This window comes from Ornithorhynchus anatinus, chromosome 1 (genome assembly GCF_004115215.2).
Source record: "Ornithorhynchus anatinus isolate Pmale09 chromosome 1, mOrnAna1.pri.v4, whole genome shotgun sequence".
NCBI lineage: Eukaryota > Metazoa > Chordata > Mammalia > Monotremata > Ornithorhynchidae > Ornithorhynchus > Ornithorhynchus anatinus.
The window spans coordinates 172367517-172388343 of NC_041728.1; the positions used below are offsets into that span (position 1 = coordinate 172367517).

General features: G+C 46.4%; 2 non-coding genes across 2 annotated transcripts; one reads left to right on the forward strand and one right to left on the reverse strand.

Moving 5' to 3' along the window:
* Positions 1–6414: 6414 nt before the first annotated feature.
* Positions 6415–6518, reverse strand: LOC114817224. Its single transcript, XR_003765071.1, has one exon. It is a non-coding gene; the product is annotated as a U6 spliceosomal RNA (small nuclear RNA).
* A 668-nt stretch (positions 6519–7186) lies between these two features.
* Positions 7187–7324, forward strand: LOC114817441. The gene has a single exon (XR_003765303.1). It is a non-coding gene; the product is annotated as a small nucleolar RNA SNORA7 (small nucleolar RNA).
* Positions 7325–20827: the final 13503 nt, after the last annotated feature.

Below are 20827 nucleotides of genomic sequence, written 5' to 3' on the forward strand. Positions count from 1 at the left end.
CTCTTCTAAACTCTGAGGTGGATACGAGTTAATTGGGTTGGGCACAGTCTCTAACCCGCATGATGCTCACAGTCTAAGTAGGAGGGAGGATTTAATCTCCATTTTACAAATGAGGTAACTGAGGCACAGAGAAGTGAAGTGACTTGCCCAAGGTCACACACAGCAGACATGTGGTGGAGTCAGAACTCAAACCCAGGTCTGTGGTCTTTGCACGAGACCATACTGCTTCTCAAACAATAGGTTTTAAAAAATAACCCTACATCCCTGAGTTGAATGTATCAAGGGGTGGCAGAAACCTGGTGTAAAACCAGTAGGATATTGCTCAGGGCAATATTAAATTACTAAATCTTCCTCTTCCTTCCGTACCATCTGAGGGCAATTCTCAAACCTCTTTCCCCAACATCCTTTGGCAGTAGGTCCCGGTTGAAGATTCAGACTAAGCTCTTCTCTGACCAAGGAACACCCACTTCCCAAGATTCCCAGATGGAAAAAAACGCACTGTTGGTGCTTACACGTGTAGCAGATCCATACTTTTCACCCCCATCGAAAAATTCAATTTCAGCCACCGACAGCTTCTGCTCCCTCTCTTTCAGGTACCTATCCTGTAAGCCACTGCTCAGGCTTTGATTAGCTAAGGATTGGGAAAGACTGTCCAGAAGCCACCTCCAGATCCGCAAAACGCTGCCGGTCGCTCCCTCGGCCTGGAGGGCGAGAAGGCTTTTTGCCTCTGGGAGGGGAGCCCAGAAAGAGCAAAATGGTTTGTTTCAAACTCTGGCGACTTGGCCCGAGTTTTACTCCATCCCAACGCTAACGGCTAAACTATCTGAACTCCAAACCAAAATAAATACACCTCTGAAGTTAAACAATGTTATTACATCAAGGCTGATGTAATGGTTCCAAACCATGAGAAAATAATGCTTCAGTATAATGGGCCCCTCTGTTTCGCCAGGGGAAAGGCTGGGCTGTTGGCTTCTAGTCAACTGGAATTTGGCATTTTCAATAAGAGTTAGGCCGGTGTGTGTGAATGTGTGTGTGTGTGTGTGTGTGTTTAAGTGTAACATCATTAGCAGTGTTTTAGTAATTGTGGTGTGCGGGTTTGTAGATGAAAATTAAACTATATCTGAAGGGTGTGGAGTAATTCCATCGCTTCAGAAACGGTGACCCTCCCCCAACCAGCCAATTCTCTCCAAGTCCCCACCCCCGCAACCACCAGCTCCCTGAGTTCATGCAGCGTGCTTTGCTTCTCCTGAGATTTTCAGCCCCAGGTGGAATCTCACACCTGGTCAAACAGGGGGCCTTCCAGGGGTCTGGACCGTAGGGATGGGGGGTAGGTGGGGCTCACTGCAGGGGAAAGGGGAAAGGGGAACCCTTCCCTAACCCTACCATCAGTTTCCAAGCGAAGAGGAAAGTAAAGGTCAAATGACTTTTCCTGGTATGGTCACCACATAAAATTAATTATGGTATTTGTTAAGCGCTTACTATGTGTCAGGCACTGTACTCAGCACTGGATATCCGTGGTGCCTCTGCTGAGAAGCACAACCCTACACCCAGCCACCCACGAGTGATCCGGGAGGAGCCTGACTGTGTCTGGAGACAAAGAGCTGGGCTGTGGCCCAAGAGGAATATGTCAGTGAGTCCATCAGTCGATCGTATTTACTGAGCACTTACTGTGAGCAGAGCACTGTACAAAGCATTTGGGAGAGTACAATATAACAGGACAACAGCCCCTCCTTTCCTCTTCTTCCTCTCCCTTCCATGTCTCTGTGTCTTGCTCCCTTTCTTCTTCCCCCACCTCCCAGCCCCACATTGTGGCTTAGTGGAAAGAGCACAGGTTTGGGAGTCAGAGGGCATGAGTTCTAATCCAGGCTCCACCACTTGTCTGCTGTGTGACCTTGGGCAAGTCACTTAAATTCTCTGTACTTCAGTTACCTCATCTGTAAAGTGGGGATTAAGACTGCGAGCCCCATGTGGGACACTCTGATTACCTCATTTCTACCCCAGAGTTTAGAACAGTGTTTGGCACATAGTGTGTATTAACAAAATACCTTTATTTTTATGTACATATCTGTAATTTATTTATTTGTATTGGTGTCTGTCTCCCCTCCTCTAGACTGTAAGCTTATTGTGGACAGGAAATTTGTCTATAGTTGCACTGTACTCTCCCAAATGCTTAGTAAAGTGTTCTGCACACAGCAAGTGCTGAATAAATATGACTGAATGAATGAGTAAATGCAAAAATATTGATTGTGCGGTGTGCAGAGCACTACAGGAGCAGGAGTCCCTGACCTCAAGGAGCTTATGGTCCAATGGAGAGACAGACAAAGGACACGTACTTAGTGGGAACAGGAGTAAATACCTAATTGAGGTGGGTAAGAAACCAAGTAAGTCAATATTATTCGTGGCTTAGTGGAAAAGAGCACGGACTTGGGAGTCAGAGGACGTCTAATCCTGGCTTCAACACTTGTCTGCTGTGTGACCTTGGGCAAGCCACTTCACTTCTCTGTGCCTCAGTTCTCTCATTTGTAAAATGGGGATTGAGACTGTGAGCCCCCCGTGGGACATCCTGATTACCTTGTATTTACCCCAGCGCTTAGAATAGTGCTTGGCACATAGTAAGGGTTTAACAAATACCATTATTATTATTATTATTATTATGTGCCAAGCTCTGTGCTAAGTGCTGAGGTAGCTACAATGAGAAGCAGCGTGGCTCAGTGGAAAGAGCCCGAGCTTGGGAGTCAGAGGTCATGGGTTCTAATCCTGGCTCTGCCACTTGTCAGCTGTGTGATTGTGGGCGAGTCACTTAACTTCTCTGTGCCTCAGTTACCTCATCTGTAAAATGGGGATTACGACTGCGAGCCTCATGTGGGACAACCTGATTACCCTGTATCTAGCCCAGCACTTAGAACAGTGCTCTGCACATAATAAGTGCTTAACAAATACCAACATTATTATTATTATTATTACATTGCCATTAGATACAGGCACAGTCCATGCCCAACATGGGGGGCTCACAGCCTAAAGGGGAGAGAGAGCAGATATTGAATTCCCATTTTACAGATGCAGAAACCGAGGCACCAACTTGTACAAGAAGACCAGCAAGAAGTTGGGATTAGAACCCAGGTCTTCTGCCTCACAGTTCTGTGCTCTTTCCACTGGGTCACACTGGTTTTCTAGTAATAAATCTATTAACAAAAATGTACAAAAAATAGTACCAAGAACCCAGCAAAACAGTAATGCTAAGGGTAGCTGCTGGGATGAAATTACCAGGGAAGCTATGTTTAGGAGAGGAATTCCTCCTGGAGGCTTCATCTGGACAATACGGACATATCAATACACACACCCACACACATATAAACATTCATTCATTCAACTGTATTTATTGAGTGCTGTGTGCAGAGCACTGTACTAAGTGCTTGAATGTACATTTCGGCAATAGATAGAGAATCCCCTCCCAACAACAGGCTCACAGTCCAAATGTGGGAGACAGACAACGGAACAAAACAAGTAGTCAGGCATCAAAATCATCAAGATAAATAGAATCATAGATATATACATATCATTAATAAAACAAACAGAATAATAAACTATACAAGTATACCCAAGTGCTGTGGGGAGGGGAAGGGGGAAGAGCAGAGGGAGGGAGTAGGGGGAATGGGGAGGGGGGAGGGGCAGAGGGAAAGGAAAGGGAGGGCTCACTCACTCACACACACACACACACACACACACACACACATATCCCTATTTAAGTGGTCCTTCATATTTGAAGGACTACTGACAGTAAAGTTCAGTCATGAGTGTGCGCACGTGACTGGAAATTGTCTGTTGCTATATGTACTCTTCCTAGCGCTTAGTACAGAGCTCTGCCCACAATAAGCACTCAATAAATACAACTGACTGACTGAAAAAGCAATATGGGACCCACAGACTGTAAACACTTTGTGGGCAGGGAACATGTCTACTAATTCTGTTGTAATACCTTCTCCCAAGTGCTTAGTACAGTGCTCTGTAGACAGTGAGCGTTCAATACCACTGACCAATTGATTAGGTCTTTGTATCTCAATGAACTTTTCAGCACTCAGCACTGTAATTTCCAGAATCCAGATCTACTAATCAATCAATCAATATTTATTGAGCAGTTACTGTGTGCAGACCACTGTCCTAAGTGCTTGGGAGAGTATAATATAATAGAGTTGGTAGACACATTTCCTGCTCACAACGAGCTTACAATCTAGAGTAACAAATGCTTTTGCAAAGTCTGTGAAAATCGGGTATTTATTTATGTTAAGGTGTATCTCCCCTTTTAGACTGTGCGCTTACATAGAGAAGGTGCCTACTGACTCTCAAGTGTTTAGTACATTGCTCTGCACACAGTCAACACTCAATAAATACTGATGATGATGATGATGATGATGGGTAGAGTTCTTGATGCTGTCCTCTTTAATTTTCCTGTGTCCTTCACAGCAAAGATCATGTCCACCTTTTGATTCCAGGAGCGTTGGTTGACAATATCATTTAGTAGTCTACCCAGAAATAATCTGGCTAGGGTAGTGTAGATGCAGTGTAGGAAGATCAATCAATCATTCAATGGCATTTATTAAGTGCTGACTGCATGCTGAGCACTGTACTGAATGCTGGGCAATAGTACAAGTGGGGATTGGACATGGACGCTGTCTTACTACGTTTTCACAATAGACAAAGAAGCAGCATGGCCTAGTGGATAGAGCATGGGCCTGGGAGTCAGAAGGAGCTGGGTTCTAATCTCAGCTCTGCCACTTGTCTGCTGTGGGACTTGGGCAAGTCACTTCACTTCCCTGAGCCTCAGTTACCTCATCTGTCACTTGGGGATTAAAACTGTGAGCTCCATATGAGACAGGGACTGTGTCCAACCCCATTTGCTTGCATCTATCCCAGCGCCTGGCAGTGCCTGGCACATAGTAAGAGCTTAACAAATATCATTATTAATATTATCATTATTGTTATTACATGCTCTCTTCCTATCGGGAACTTATTCATTCATTCTTATTTATTGAGTGCTTACTGTCTGCGGAGTAATGTACTAAGCACTTGGGAAAGTACAATACAGCAATAGAGAGAGACAATCCCTGCCCACAACAAACTCATGGTATAGAGGTGGGGAGACAGACATCAATATGAGTAAACAGGCATCAAGACATCTCTGCCCCTGTCCTCTCCCCCTCCCTTCAGGCTCGCATCTCCTCCCGCCTCCAGGACGTCTCCACCTGGATGTCTGCCCACTACCTAAAACTCAACATAAGCAAGACTGAGCTCCTCATCTTCCCTCCCAAGCCTAGTCCTCTTCCAGACTTCCCTATCACTGTGGATGGTACAACCATACTTCCTGTCTCTCAGGCCCACAACCTCGGTGTCATCTTTGACTCGTCTCTCTCCTTCACCCCATACATCCGATCTGTTACCGAGACCTGCCGGTCTCACCTTTACAATATCGCCAAGATCCGCCATTTCCTCTCCACCCAAACGGCTACCTTACTACTACAGGCTCTCGTTATATCCCGGCTAGACTACTCTCTGATCTCCTTTCCTCTTCTCTCGCCCCGCTCCAGTCTATTCTTCACTCCGCTGACCGGCTCATCTTCCTGCAGAAATGATCTGGGCATGTCACTCCCCTTCTTAAACAACTCCAGTGGTTGCCTATCAACCTCTGCTCAAAACAAAAACTCCTCACTCTAGGCTTCAAGGCTCTCCATCACCTTGCCCCTTCCTACCTCTCCTTCCTTCTCTCTTTCTACCGCCCCCCCCGCACGCTCCGCTCCTCTGCCGCCCACCTCCTCGCCGTCCCTCGGTCTCTCCTATCCCGCCGTCGACCCCTGGGCCACGTCCTCCCGCGGTCCTGGAATGACCTCCCTCCTCACCTCTGTCAATCTAATTCTCTTCCCCTCTTCAAATCCCTACTTAAAGCTCACCTCCTCCAAGAGGTCTTCCCAGACTGAGCTCCCCTTTTCCCTCTGCTCCCTCTACCCCCCCCTTCACCTCTCCGCAGCTAAACCCTCTTCTCCTCCCTTTCCCTCTCCTCCTCCCTCTCTCCCGTCCCACCCCCTCAGCACTGTACTCGTCCGCTCAACTGTATATATCTTCATCATCCTATTTATTTTGTTTATTTTGTTTAATGAGATGTACATCACCTTGATTCTATTTATTTGCCATTGTTTTTATGAGATGTTCTTCCCCTTGCCTCTATTTATTGCCATTGTTCTTGTCTACCTGTCTCCCCCGATTAGACTGTAAGCCCGTCAAAGGGCAGGGACTGTCTCTATTTGTTGCCGATTTGTACATTCCAAGCGCTTAGAACAGTGCCCTGAACATAGTAAGCGCTCAATAAATACTATTGAATCAATACAAGTAGAGAGGCAGCAACATAAATAAATAAAATTACAGAAAAATATGGAACGCTTTACAAATTTGTGTGTCACCCTTGCGCAGGGGCTATGCTAATCTTCTCTGTATCATTCCAATTTTAGTATATGTGCTGCCGAAATTATAGTCTAGAAGAGGATCTTAACTGCTCCAATCTGATGCTTCACCTTTTTTCTTGAAGGTGGTTATGATAACGATGATGATGAAAATCATCATCAGTGCTATTTATTGAATGCTTACTGTGTGCAAGGCACTGTACTAAGCCCTTGGGAGTTGGTAGTTGCATTCCCTGCCAACAATGAGCTCACAGTCTCGAGAAGGAGACAGACATTAATAAAAGTATGGTTTAGTGGATAGAGCACAGGCCTGGAAGTCAGAAGGACCTGGGTTCTAATCTTGACTCCACCACGTCTGCTATGACCTTGGGCAAGTCACTTCACTTCTCTGCGCCTGAGTTCCCTCATCTGCAAAGTGGGGATTAAGAGTGTGAGAGTCCCTTGTGGGGCAGGGGCTATGTCCTACTTGATTAACTTGTATCTTCCCCAGCCCTTAGAAACGTACTTGGCATATAGTAAGCGCTTAATCAGTACCATTATTATTATTTATAAAATACGATCTTTGAGATACTGTGGCATTTTCTCAATGATCGATATTTTGAGGAAGAGCTTGTGTAAGTGCTTAAGTAAGCTATCCCCTCCATGCTTGGAAGATCTCGGCAGGTAGGCCTCTGGGTTTAGGCTGTTTGTCATTTATCATTGCTTAGGCTAAATAATGATTTGGGTAATCCAGGTGACCCCTCTCAGGATCGCACCTGGAGAGTTTCCAGTACTTTACTAGTCTCGGCTACAGGAGGGGGAGTCAAGCAGTGGCCTGTCCATTCCATTCCTAGCTTGGACAGTGGCTAGCAAGTGGAAGGCAATCTGCTACAGGTCAAAACTCACTTGTGCTGGGCAGCAGCAGCATGAGAGAGAGTTGAGGGCAGAGACTCATTTACTGCATGGAAGGAGACAATGGTAAACCACTTCTGTATTTTTATCAAGAGAACTCTATGGATCCACTATCAGACAATTGCAGATGGAGGTGGGGCGGTCTGGGAGAGATGTGTCTATGGCGTCACTATGGGTCGGACACAACTCGACAGCATAAGACAACAACAACAACAACAATCCAGGTGAAGCAACAAGCCAAATTTGGAGTTTCACTGTCCTGGATAATTCCCCAAATTCTGATTTGCTTTTGCTGTTGAAGAGCTGGATTTCATTAATAGCATTAGTCATGTAATTTATAGAGTGTCCATTGGGTGGAATCAGTCAATCAATTGTATCAGTCAATCCATTGTAATCAGTCAATCAATCACTGAGCACTCACTGTGTGCACAGCAGTCAGTCTTATTTATGGAGCACTTACAATGTGAAGAGCACTGTACTAAGCACTGGGGAGAGTACAATGTAACAATAAAGAGATACATTTCCCTGTCCACAATGAGCTTATACTAAATACTCGGGTGAGTGCAACAGGGTTGATTTAGACTTACCCGATCAGCCTCCGACCTCAATAAGGCTAGCAGAAGAAACAGACATTAAAATTGCTGAACTAAAAATCCGGGAAACATATAGTTGTCCTTTGCATTTGAAGATACAACTGATGGTGCACGTAGGCCAATGCTGGAGCCACATTTGACCACATTTGAAAGGCGGTCCCTTCTTGTGCCTGGTGCTGTTTTCTCTTTTGCCTCCTCTCTCTTTTCTTATGAAGTTTCTGTTCGGTAAGAGCCGTTCCTATTTCGATAGCAGTGTGTCATGCTGGTCTATCCTTGGATGCTGGCTCCTAGTTTTCAACTAAGATGAAGCACTGCCGGGCCTTCACTGACTGTGTGCTTAAAACATTTCTTCCATCCTCCTTGCTTGCAGTTTCTTTCAGGGTACCACGTGGCAGTTGTTTGGGTATCCTGCTGTTCATTCTCCGCCTGGGTCCCCCTGGGATGGATGCTAGAAGCAGCGTGGCTCAGTGGAAAGAGCATGGGCTTTGGAGTCAGAGGTCATGGGTTCGAATCCCGGGTCTGCCACTTGTCAGCTGTGTGACTGTGGGCAAGTCACTTCACTTCTCTGCACCTCAGTTACCTCATCTGTAAAATGGGGATTAAGACTGTGAGCCCCACGTGGGACAACCTGATTCCCCTGTGTCTACCCTAGCGCTTAGAACAGTGCTCTGCACATAGTAAGCGCTTAACAAATACCAACATTATGCTCCAGAACTTCACTGTCTGTGATTTCATCTTGCCATTTGATATTGAATCTGGCCTGTACATTTCACTTATAAGTCCAGGTCTTCCAGCCATAGAGAAGCTTGGACTAGACAACAGCTTTGTGAACCTTTATAAAGATACGTTCAGTGTGGTGAAGGTGGGGTAAGTATCCAAATATTTAATAATAATAATAACAATAAATAACATTATTAATAGTTTTGTAGTATTTGTTAAGCTCTGACTAAATACCAGGCACTGTAGTAAGTGCTGAGGTAGATACAAGACAATCAGGTTGGACGCAGTCCCTGTCCCACATAGAGCTCACATTTTACAGAATAGGTAACTGAGGCACAGAGAAGTGAAGTGACTTGCCCAAGATCACACAGTAGTCAAGGGGTGGAGCCGGGGTTAGAACCCAGGTCTTTCTGACTCCCAGGCCTGTGCTCTATTCACTAGGCCATGCTGCTTCTCTCCAGGGGAAGGACTCAAGTGCAGAAGAAAGTAGGGAGGAAATAGGGTGAGAGATTAGTCAGGAAAAGCCTCTTGGAGGAGATGAGATTTGAGTAGAGTCTTGAAGACCAGGAAGAGTGATGGTCAGATATGAGGGGGAGGGAGTTCCAGGCCAGAGGAAGGGTGTGAGCTGTGACTGGCAAAGCCTGATGAGAAGGATTGTGGCCTAGCAGGTAGAGCACAGGCCTGGGAGTCAGAGGACCTGGGTTCTAATCCTGGATCCACCACTTGTCTGCTGTGTGACCTAAAGTCCCCCTTCTCCTCAGCTCCGCCTCCCCTCCCCATTGCCCCGACTCACTCCCTTTGCTCTACCTTCCCCTCCCCGCCCCACAGTACTTGTGTAGATGCATACACATCTATAATTCTATTTATTTATATTCATGCCTGTTTACTTGTCTTGATGTGTATATATCAATAATTCTATTTATTTATATCAATGCTATTGATGCCTGTTTACTTGTTTTGATGTCTGTCTCCCCTCTTCTAGACTGTAAGCCTGTTGTGGGCAGGGACTGTCTCTATTGCTGAACTGTACTCTCCAAGCGCTTAGTACAGTGCTCTGCACACAATAAGCACTCAATAAATATGAATGAATGAATGAATGAATGAATGAATGAATGAATGAATGAACTTCTCTATGCATCTTCAAAATGGGGATTCACTCTTAGAATGTGAGCCCCATGTGGACAGGGCCTTTATTCAAACTGATTATCCTGTATCTTCCTCCACACATGGCTTGGCACCCAGCAAGTGCTTAACAAATACTATTATTATTATTATTATTATGGCTTAATTCTCCAAGGCACCAAGTGGCATCAGAAGCAGAGTCACAAAGAGAGAAAGGTCCATGAAGCAGGTGGCTCTGGACATTGCAGACCATGTCCCTTCCGTACATGGTTAAGAGAAAAGAATGCACTTTCTTACTCTCTTCTGATCCCACCCTTCCATCCTCACACACACAGAGGAAAATTGGTCATTTAAAACTGTGTCCCTTCCACAAGTGGATAGGAGAGCTGGATGAACTTTCTTACTCTCTTCTGATCTCTCTCTCTCTCTCTCTCTCTCTCTCTCTCTCTCTCTCTCATACACACACACACACACACATCTCAGAAGAGGAGAGAATGTAGGTGTGTGCACTTATAAAACACAGACACACACCCTCTATTTATATTAGAGTAATGGAGTAGCCTTCTTCTTGGGAGGTCTAGTTTCTATTAAAAAATATGCTGACAATTATAAGTGCCTTTTCTCCAAACTGCTCGATATGTTTTTACATTTATGATCTCGTTTATTTGAACAAGTCTTTTGACGAGGGAGGGGCAGGTACGATTCTCCCTAGTATGTGGAAGTAGAAATTGAGGCTCCAAGAGGGGTAGCGACTTGTCTAAGGTCACACAGCTGCTACCTTGCTGGTACAAACTCTCATAATAACCCGACTGGATTATTGCATCAACCTCCTCTCTGATCTCCCGTCCTCCTGACTCTCCCTGCTCCAGTCTATTCTTCATTCTGCTGCCCGGATCATCTTCTTACAGAAACGCTCTGGGCATGTCACTCCCCCAATCAAAAACCTCCAGTGGTTGCCTATCAGCCTTTGCACGAAACAAAAACTCCTCATTCTTGGCTTCAAAGGTCTCTCATCACCTTGCCCCCACCCACCTCACCTCCTTCTCTCTTTCTACTGCCCACACCATACACTCCGCTCCTCTGCCACTCACCTCCTCACTGTCCCCCATTCGTGCCTGTCCCACCGTCGACCCCTGGCCCAAATCCTACCGTTGTCCTGGAATGCCCTCCCTCCTCACATCCTTCAAACTAACTTTCTTCCCCTCTTCAAAGCCCTACTGAGAGCTCACCTCCTCTATGAGGCCTTCCCAGACTGAACCCCCTCTTTCCCTCTGCTCCTCCTCCCCTCCCCATTGCCCCTTCTCCCACCCTCTGCTCTTCCCCTTTCCCCTCCCCACAGCACTATGCATATTTGTATATTATTTATTACTCTATTTATTTTGTTAATGATAGGTATATATCTATGATTCTATTTATCTTGATGATATTTACGCCAGACTACTTGTTTTGTTCTGGTTTGTTGTCTGTCTCTCCCGCTTAGACTGTGAGCCCGGATGTTGGGCAGGGATTGTCTCTATCTGTTGCTGAATTGTACATTCCAAGTGCTTAGTACAGTACTCTGCATATAGTAAGCGCTCAATAAAGACAATTGAATGAATGAAGACAGCTCTTTGGTGGAGGAACTGGAACTAGGGCCCGGATCCGCCAGCTTCCAGTCTTGAGCTCAATTCTTAGAGCTATGATGTCTTTCTCTACCTTCAGCTGCCTCTTGCCAATCTCCACCCCAACCACCAGGGGAAAGAGGATTTAAAGTTCTCGAACCTGAGTCCAGCTCCATAGACTGGCCCTGTACTAGAAAGTGCTTATTACAGTGCCCTGCACCCAGTAAGAGCTCAATAAATACCATAGATTGATTGAAGTACAAGCTTCCACTCATCAGGAGCAGCAGGATGTAGTGGATAGAGCACAGGCCTGGAAGTCAGAAAGTCATGAGTTCTAATCCTGGCTCTGCCACTTGTCTGCTGTGTGATCTTGGGCAATTTGCTTCACTTCTCTCATCTGTAAAATGGGAATTGAGACTGTGAGCCCCACATGGGGCAGGGACTATGTCCAGCTCAATTTTCCTGACTCCACCCGAGTGCTTAGTACAGTGTCCGGCACATAGTAAGCGCTTAACAGATACCATCGTTATTATATTACTAGGTGGCAGTTTGTCCTGGCCCTGTCAAGTCACCTCTCTCCCCAGCATCAAAGCCATTTTGAAATCCCTCTTCCTCCTTGATTAATTCTCTCCTGGCCAAGTCTTGTTATCCCAGAAGCTACCAGCACTTATGTGTGCTCAAGGAGCACTTTTGTTTATTTGACCACTACAGTCACTGTCTTTTATTTAGTCACTTCTCTGTCTTTCCCTACTCTTGTGTTAACTGGCTGAATCTCGCTTTATTCTCCTGTTGGTATTCTGTCCCTGCCTGTCTGACTTGTTAAGATGTAAGTTTCTGGAGGGAGGAATCAAATATTTTACCTCTTTACAGTAGTGTATCCTCCTAAGGGCTTAGTACAGTGTTCTCCACTGTCAGACAATCATATTTATTGAGATCTTACAGTGTGCAGAGCACTGTACTAAGTGCTTGGGAGAGTACAATATAACAATCTAACAGACATTCCCAATATGACAATACAACAGAGTTGGTAGACACATTCCCTGCCCACAGTGAGCTGACAGTCTAGAGGGGGAGACAGGCATTAATAGAAATGAATAAATGATGGATCTGTGGGGCTGGGAGGGGGGAAGAGCAAAGGGATCAAGTCAGGGTGATGCAGAAGGGAGTGGGAGATGAGGAAAAGTGGGCTTAGTTGGGGAAAGCCTCTTGGAGGAGATGTGCCTTCAATCAGGCTTTGAAGCGGGGGAAGGTAATTGTCGGATTTGAGGAGAGAGGGCATTCCAGGCCAGAGGCAGGACGTGGGCGAGAAGTCGCTGATGAGATAGGTGAGATCGAGATACAGTGAGAAGGTTAGCATTAGAGAAGTGAAATGTACAAAGAAAGTACTCAATAAAGAGAAGCAGTGGGGCCTAGTAGTAGTGATAGTATTTATGAAGCATTTACTGGGTGCAGAGCACTGTACTAAGCTCTTAGAAAGAGTCTACCAGTGGGAATTGGCTCTGGACCCTGTCCCTCAACAGGATCACAATTCAATCAGAAGGGAATCACATTTCCCCTCTACACTGTAAGCTTGCTGTGGGCAGGGAATGTGTTAGTTACATTATTATAGTGTCCCTCAACAGGATCACAATCCAATCACAAGGGAATCACAATCCCCCTCAGACCGTAAGCTTCTTGTGGGCAGGGAATGTGTCAGTTATATTGTTATAGTGTACTCTCCCAAGTACTTAGTACAGTGTTCTGCACAGAGTATACGCTCAATAAATATGATTGACTGCCTGACTGACACTACAAAAAAGTGCAGACCTGGGAGTCAGAGGAGCTGGGTTCTAATCCCAGATCTGACAACTTCCTACTGTGTAAACTTGGACAAGTCACTTAACTTCTCTGTGCGTCAGTTACCTCACCTGTAAAAGGGGTATTAAATACCTTTTCTCCCTTCTACTTAGACTGTGAGCCCCACATGAGATAATGATGATATTTGTTAAGGGCTTACTCTGTGCCAAGCAGTGTTCTAAGAGCTGGGGTAGATACAAAGTTAGCAGGTTGTCCCACGTGGGGCTCACAGTCTTGATCCCCATTGTACAGATGAGGTAACGCAGGCAGAGAGAAGTTAAGTGACTTGCCCAAAGTCACACATCTGACAAGTGGCAAAACCGGGATTACAACCCACGACCTCCCAGAGATAGGGACTGTGTCCGACCTGATCGATTTGCATCTACCCCAGTGGTCAGCACGTAGTAAGTGTTTAATACCACGATTATTATTATGACCATTGATGAATAGTTACTACAAGGGAATTTATCCTAATGGATATTAATGGAGAATTTTAAACTAAATATGTTGGAGAGTGGAAGAAAACGGGATGGCAATTCAGCACCAGACTAAGCCCCACTTTTCCTCAGCTCCCCCTCCCCTTCCCATCGCCCCAACTCACTCCCATTGCTCTCCCCATCCGTCCCACAGCACGTGGTGTATATATGTACATATCTATAATTCTATCGATTTATACTATTTGTTTATTTATTTACTTGTTTTGAAGTGTATATGTCTATAATTCTATTTATTTATATTGATGCCTGTTTAGTTGTTTTGATGTCTGTCTCCCCACCTCTAGACTGTAAGCCTGTTGTGGGCAGGGATTGTCTCTCTTTGTTGCTAAATTGTACTTTCCAAGTCCTTAGTACAGTACTCTGCACACAGTATGCACTCAGTAAATATGATTGAATTAATGAATGAATGAGCAACAGGGAAAAGAGGGCCAAGAGGGAGAGATTAAGAGAAAGAAGGAAAAATGCATAGAAGTGTCATTCCAACTCTCAAAAGAACACATGATCCGTGGCCAAGTGGAAAGAGCATGAGCCTGGGGGTTAGAAGGTCATGGGCTCTAATCCCAGCTCTGCCACTTGTCTGCCTTGTGACTTTGAGCAAGTCACTTCACTTCTCCGTGCCTCGGTTACCTCATCTGCAAAATGGGGATTGAGATTTTGATCCCCGAACAGAACAGGGACTGTGTCCAACTCCATTTGCTTGTATCCACCCCAGTGCTTAGTACGCTCCTGACACATAGTAATCGCTTAACAAATACCATTATTATTATTATTATTATCAGGAGACAAAGACCTACAAGTAGATTCTGGGACTTTAGTGTCTGTCACTCCTGAATAGAAGAGAAATGGTTATATCCTTGGAATCCAGCAATCGGTCAGGCAATCAATTGGATTTATTGAGCCCTTACTGTATGTAGAGTAATAATAAGTAAATAAATAATAAAGATGGTATTTGTTAAGTGCTTATTATGTGCCAAGCACTGTTCTAAGTGCTGGGGTAAATACAAGATAATCAGATAGCCCCACATGGCAAGACAAGTAGCAAAGCTGGGATTAGAACCCAAGTCCTCTGACTCCCAAGCCCGTGCTCTTTCCGCTAAGCCACACTGCTTCTCTTAGTACAGCGTACTGTAGTAAGTGCTTGGGAGAGTACAATACCACAGTAATAACAGACACATTCCCTGCCCACAGTGAGCTTGCAGAGTAGAGGACACCTCTTATCTCCATATCTCCACATGTGGGAACGGAAGGAGGCGTTCTGGAAATCCCAGTCGCTCTGGCATTTTCCTGGACTTAGCTGCCCTGGGGGCCTTTCCCAGCTGACACACACAGAGATGCCGCTTACCGATTTGACCTTAGTCATATTCCAAAGGAGAAAGAACCCAAGGCAGCAATGTATCATTTCACAGTTGCCTAGACGCGACCAGGCCCATTTCTGGCAACTCAATACGGTCGCTGGCCTGGGTCCTCTCTGGGAAACCATAGGCAAGACCCAAAGCCGGGGTCACGTGTCCTGACCCGCCCCTGATGCCAGAGGAATCCCGACCCGAGCCAGATCCTACCAGTTGTTTTCCACTCTTCCAGGAGCTCCGATGAGAAAACGGATACCGAGTTTCTCCTCCCCACTGTCGGAGAACGCCGCAGATGATACGAGGACAGTAACAAGGTAGAACCCGTCTCTCAGCAAGTGCCAGCTTGCTCTTGCGGGTGCAGCCGTTTCGCTGCCATTCACGGGAGGTACAGTTGGCAGGAGAGAAGCAAGAAGTTAGTTAGAGGTGACACCAAGTTGGACGCTGCTTAAACGCCCATTATTAAACCAGGTATAAACAACCTTTAGGAACGTTGTCATCCCGGGTGAATTCACTGTTGGAACCAGAACGGAAGAAGCACCGACCTTGATGGTGAACCCAGGAAACGAGGTCTGGGGGTGTGTGTGGGGGGAAATGGACTCACTTTAAACATGCTATCTGTGCTCCGTTCTCTTCCTTGATGACCAAGATACAGAAGCAGCTGCCACAGGTGAGAATCCTGAGGTAAGCATTTCCTTACAGCATGGTTCAGTGGAAAGAGCACGGGCTTGGGAGTCAGAGGTTCTAATTCCGGATCCGCCGCTTGTCAGCTGTGTGACTGTGGGCCAGTCACTTAACTTCCCTGGGCCTCAGTTACCTCATCTGTCAAATTGGGCTGAGACTGTGAGCCCCACTTGGGATGACCTGATCACCTTGTATCCCCCTCAGCGCTTAGAACAGTGCTTTGCACATAGTAAGCACTTAGCATATACCATCATGATTATTATTATCCCGTTTAGACTGCGAGCCCGTTTTGGGGCTGGGATTGTCTCTGTCTGTTGCCCAATTGTACATTCCAAGTGCTTAGTACAGTGCTCTGCACATAGTAAGCGCTCAATAAATACGACTGAATGAATGAATGAATCCTTCAAATGAATGAGGCAGGTTCCCAAAATCACGGTGCTTGTCGAGCACTTACCATATGCTGAACACTGTTCTAAGTGCTGAAGTAAATCAATCAATCAATTGAGTTTATTGAACACTTACTATTTATAATGGTATTTGTTAAGCGTTTCTGTGCCAAGCACTGTTCTAAGCGCTGGGGAAGATACAAGGTAATCAAGTTAGTCACAGTCCCTGTTCCACATGGGGCTCACAGTCTCAATCCCCATTTTACAGATGAGGTAACTGAGGCCCAGAGAAGTGAAATGGCTTGCCCAAGGTCACACAGCAGACGAGTGGCGGAGCCGGGATTAGAATCACGACCTTTTGACTCCTAGGTCTGTGCTCTATCCATTAAGCCATGCTGCTTGTTGTTTGCAGAGCCCTGCACTAAGCACTGAGGCAGATCAGTCAATCTATCAGTCGTATGTATTGAGCACTTACTGTGTGCAGAGCACTTGGGAGAGTACAATAGAGCAGAGCCAGTAGATACGTTCCCTGTGCACAGCGAGTTTACAGTCTAGAGGGGGGAAGCTACAAGTTAAAGCTCATTACGGGCAGTGAACATGTCCACTAAGTCTGTTGTAGCATACTCTCCCCAGTGCTTATTACAATGCTCTGCATGTAGTAAACAGTCAATAAATGCTACCAATGGATTGATCCCCACCCCACATGGGGCTCAAGTCTAAGTAGGAAGGGGAACAAGTTTTGAAGAAGAGGAAATTGAAGCACAGAGAAATTAATTGGCTTGTCTTAGGCCACACATCGGGACAGTGGAAGAGCCAGGATGAGGACCCAGGCATTATTGCTCTCATTCCACGGGGCTACGCTGCTTCTCCCTACTAGGGGATCTGTCATTCAGCAGCAGCCTGAAATTAGCTGGGCCTCATCTTTTAGTCAGCTTAGAACAGTGCTAAGAGCTTATTAGCATGCTCTGCACACAGTAAGCACTCCGTAAATACCACTGATTGATTGATGGCTTAGCTTTTCATGGGCCACCATGGTCTCTGGAGGAATCTTGGCTAGTTTTTCTACAGGACCCCCTTAGCGGAGGGTTAGAGGAATATCGTTCCCGAAACTTTCTCTAACATCTTCCCTCTGACCACATCGGGACACTGTCTCATGGATAAATCTCATCAATTTTTTTTATGTTTTTAACGGTAGTTGTTAAGCACTTGCTGTGTGCCAGGTGCTGTTCGAAGTGCTGGGGTAGATAGAAGTTAATCAGGTTGGACACAGTCCCTGTCCCACATGGGGCTCACAGTCTGGAGAAGCAGCATGGCATAGTGAATAGAGCACGAGCCTGGGAGCCAAGAAGGCCAAGGGTTCTAATTCCACTCCGCCACTTGTACGCTGTGTAACCTTGGGCAAATCGCTTCACTTCTCTGGACCTCAGTTCCCTCATCTGTAAAATGGGGATTGAGACGATGAGCCCCAGGTGGGGCAGGGACTCTTTCCAACCCGACTTGCGCGTATCCACCTCAGCATTTAGTACAGTGCCTGGCACAGAGAAAGCACTTAACAAATACCATTATTATTATCATAATTATTACTATTAAAATAATAATAATAATAATCCCTATTTCCCAGATGAGGGAACGGAAGCACAGAGAGGTGAAGTGACCTGCCCAAGGTCAAACAGCAGACAAGTGTCAGAGTCAGGATTAGAACCCAGGTCCTCTTGACTCCCTGGAGCATACTGTCTCCACTAGATCCCGCTGCTTTGCAGCTGGGGATTGCTGCTGGGTTTTCCAGGCAGAGTGTACTGGAAGCCCCAGGGGGCTTGGCCTGCACAGGGCAAGCAGGTTATTGTTTCAGGAGAGAAAATCTGGTTCGGGTCCAGAACTCCCTGGGGCCAACCAAACATTAAGTACCAACCAAACGCCAGCGGGGAACGCGCCCATCGGAAAGGATTTGCGTCTTGGGAGCCAGAGGTGCTGGTGTTTTCATTTTGAGTGTAGGGGCGTTCCGAAGTGCAGCCAGGGAGAAGGGTCATAATCTAGGTAGAAGGGACAAGAGGTATCTCATCAGTCGATCAATCAATCGATGGTATTCATTGACGAAGCAGCGTGGCTTAGTAAAGCAGCATGACAGTGGAAAGAGCATGGGCTTGGGAGTCAGAGGACATGGGTTCTAAACCCAACTCTGCCATTTGTCTGCTGTGTGACCTTGGGCAAGCCATATAACTTCTCTGGGCCTCAGTTACCTCATCTGTAAAATGGGGATTAAGACTGTCAGCCCCACATAAAACAACCCGATTAGCTTGTATCCAACTCCAGCACTCAGAACAGGGCTTGGCACATAGTAAGGGCTTAACAAATACCATAATTTCCATTATTATTATTATTTAGTGCTTACTATGTCTGTGGAGTGCTTACTTTATATCTGGAGTGCTACACTAAGCACTTGGGGGAGTACAATCATTCACTCATTCAATCGAATTTACTGAGCGCTTACTGCGTGCAGGACACTGGACTAAGCACCTGGGAGAGTACAATATAACAATAAACGGACACATTCCTTTCCCACCATGAGCTCATAGTCTAAAGAGGGAGGCAGATATTAATAGAAATAAATAATTACAATTTGAAAGAATTGATAGACTTGTTCCCTACTCTCAAGAAACTTACAGTCTCGAGAGTACAGAGGTGGAGGAAGGGAAAAGAGGGAAGTGCACCAGGGAAGAGGGGCTTCTAGCAGCAGGTGAGGACACAGCAGGAAAAAGCGAGGTGGATGTACACATGGGAAAAGCAATCAGTCAGATATTTTTATTTTTTTCATGGTATTTGTTAAGCGCTTACTCTGTGCCCGGCACTGCAGCGAGCGCTGGGGTAGATACAAGATGGGGAGCCTCGAAGGAAGTGGGGAAGAAGGAAAGGAGGCTTGCCTGGGTCCCGGTGGGCCTAAGTCTCAGGTGGGAAGCCAAACAGGACATGGAGGGGAAGCTGAGAGCCATCCAGGCCTCTGGGCCCTCCTGCGTTGGTTGAGGCTGTCGCCATGGGGCGTAAGCAGCGTGGCTCAGTGGAAAGAGCCTGGGCTTGAGAGTCAGAGGTCATGGGTTTGAATTCCTGCTCTGCCACTTGGCAGCCCTGTGACTGTGGGCAAGTCACTTAACTTCTCTGGGCCTCAGTTACCTCATCTGTAAAATTGGGATTAACTGTGAGCCTCACGTGGGACCTGATCACCCTGTATCTACCCCAGCGCTTAGAACAGTCCTCTACACATAGTAAGCACTTAACAAATACTAACATTATTATTACTCTCCCTCCTGGGCACTGGGTACCAGGGCAGAGGGTGGGGTGAGAACCAGACGGAGCTCACCGTCCTCTGATAGCCCCTGAGCACCCCAAAGCCAAGGGCTGACTTGCCAGCCGCAGGGACAGGACCGGCGAGGTTCCCCTTAATAACGATTGTGGTATTGGTTAAGTGCTTACTATGTGCCAAGCACCGTTCTAATCGTTGGGGTTGATGCAAGGTAATCTGGTTGGACACGGTCCCTTTCCCACATGACGCTCGCAGATGAGGGAACTGAGGACCGGAGAAGTGAAGTGACTTGCCCAAGGTCACACGGCAGATATGTGGCAGAGGCAGGATTAGAACCCACATCCTTCTGACTTCCAGACCCATGCTCTTGCCACTAGGCTACGCTGCTTCTCACTTCCTGCTGGAGCAGCCGAATTTACCTCAGCTCCTGCCTGACTTCAAATGGGCTAACATGGGGGCTTCCCCCACAGATAGTCAGTCACTGAGGCCTTGGAAGTCACTCATTCATTCATTAGAGAAGCAGCGTGACTCAGTGGAAAGAGCCCAGGCTTGGGAGTCAGAGGTCATGGGTTCGAATCCTGGCTCTGCCACTTGTCAGCTGTGTGACTGTGAGCAAGTCACTCAACTTCTCTGTGCCTCAGTTACCTCATCTGTAAAATGGGAATTAAGACTGTGAGCCTCATGTGGGACAATCTGATTACCCTGTATCTACTCCAGCGCTTAGAACAGTGCTCTGCACATAGTAAGCGCTAAACAAATACCAACATTATTATCATTATTATTCATTCATTCATTAATGCATTCATTCAATCATATTTTTATTATTATTAATAATAATGGTATTTGTTAAGCACTTATAAGCTATGTGCCAAGCACTGTTCTAAGCACTAGGGTGGATACAGGGAAATCAGGTTGTCCCACCTAGGGCTCACTCTTTTAATCCCCATTTTACAGATGAGGTAACTGAGGCACAGAGAAGCTAAGTGGCTTGCCCAAGTTCACACTGCAGACAAGTGGCGGCGGTGGGATTAGAACCCACGTCCTCTGACTCCCAAGTCCGTGCTTTTTCCACTAAGCCATTGAGTGCTTACTGCATGCAAAGTACCGTACCAAAGGCTTGGGAGAATCCAATATAACGTCGACACATTCCCACGCCGAGCTTACAGTCTGGAGTTGGTCCCCTTCGGTGGAGTCATGAATCCTATCCTCTCTCTGAGCAATCCTATCTCTGAGTCCACGTGGGCGGCACTAATCCATCTGCCCCGATCATCCATCTAGATTTCAAAATCTGCCAACCTCTTGGGGGGTCGGGGAGCGGGGGCGAGCACCTCAGGGCAATCTCCATCTGCCAGCCTCATTGGCACGGCGGGAAGAGGGTTGTGTACGGCCATCAGCACCTCCAGGGAA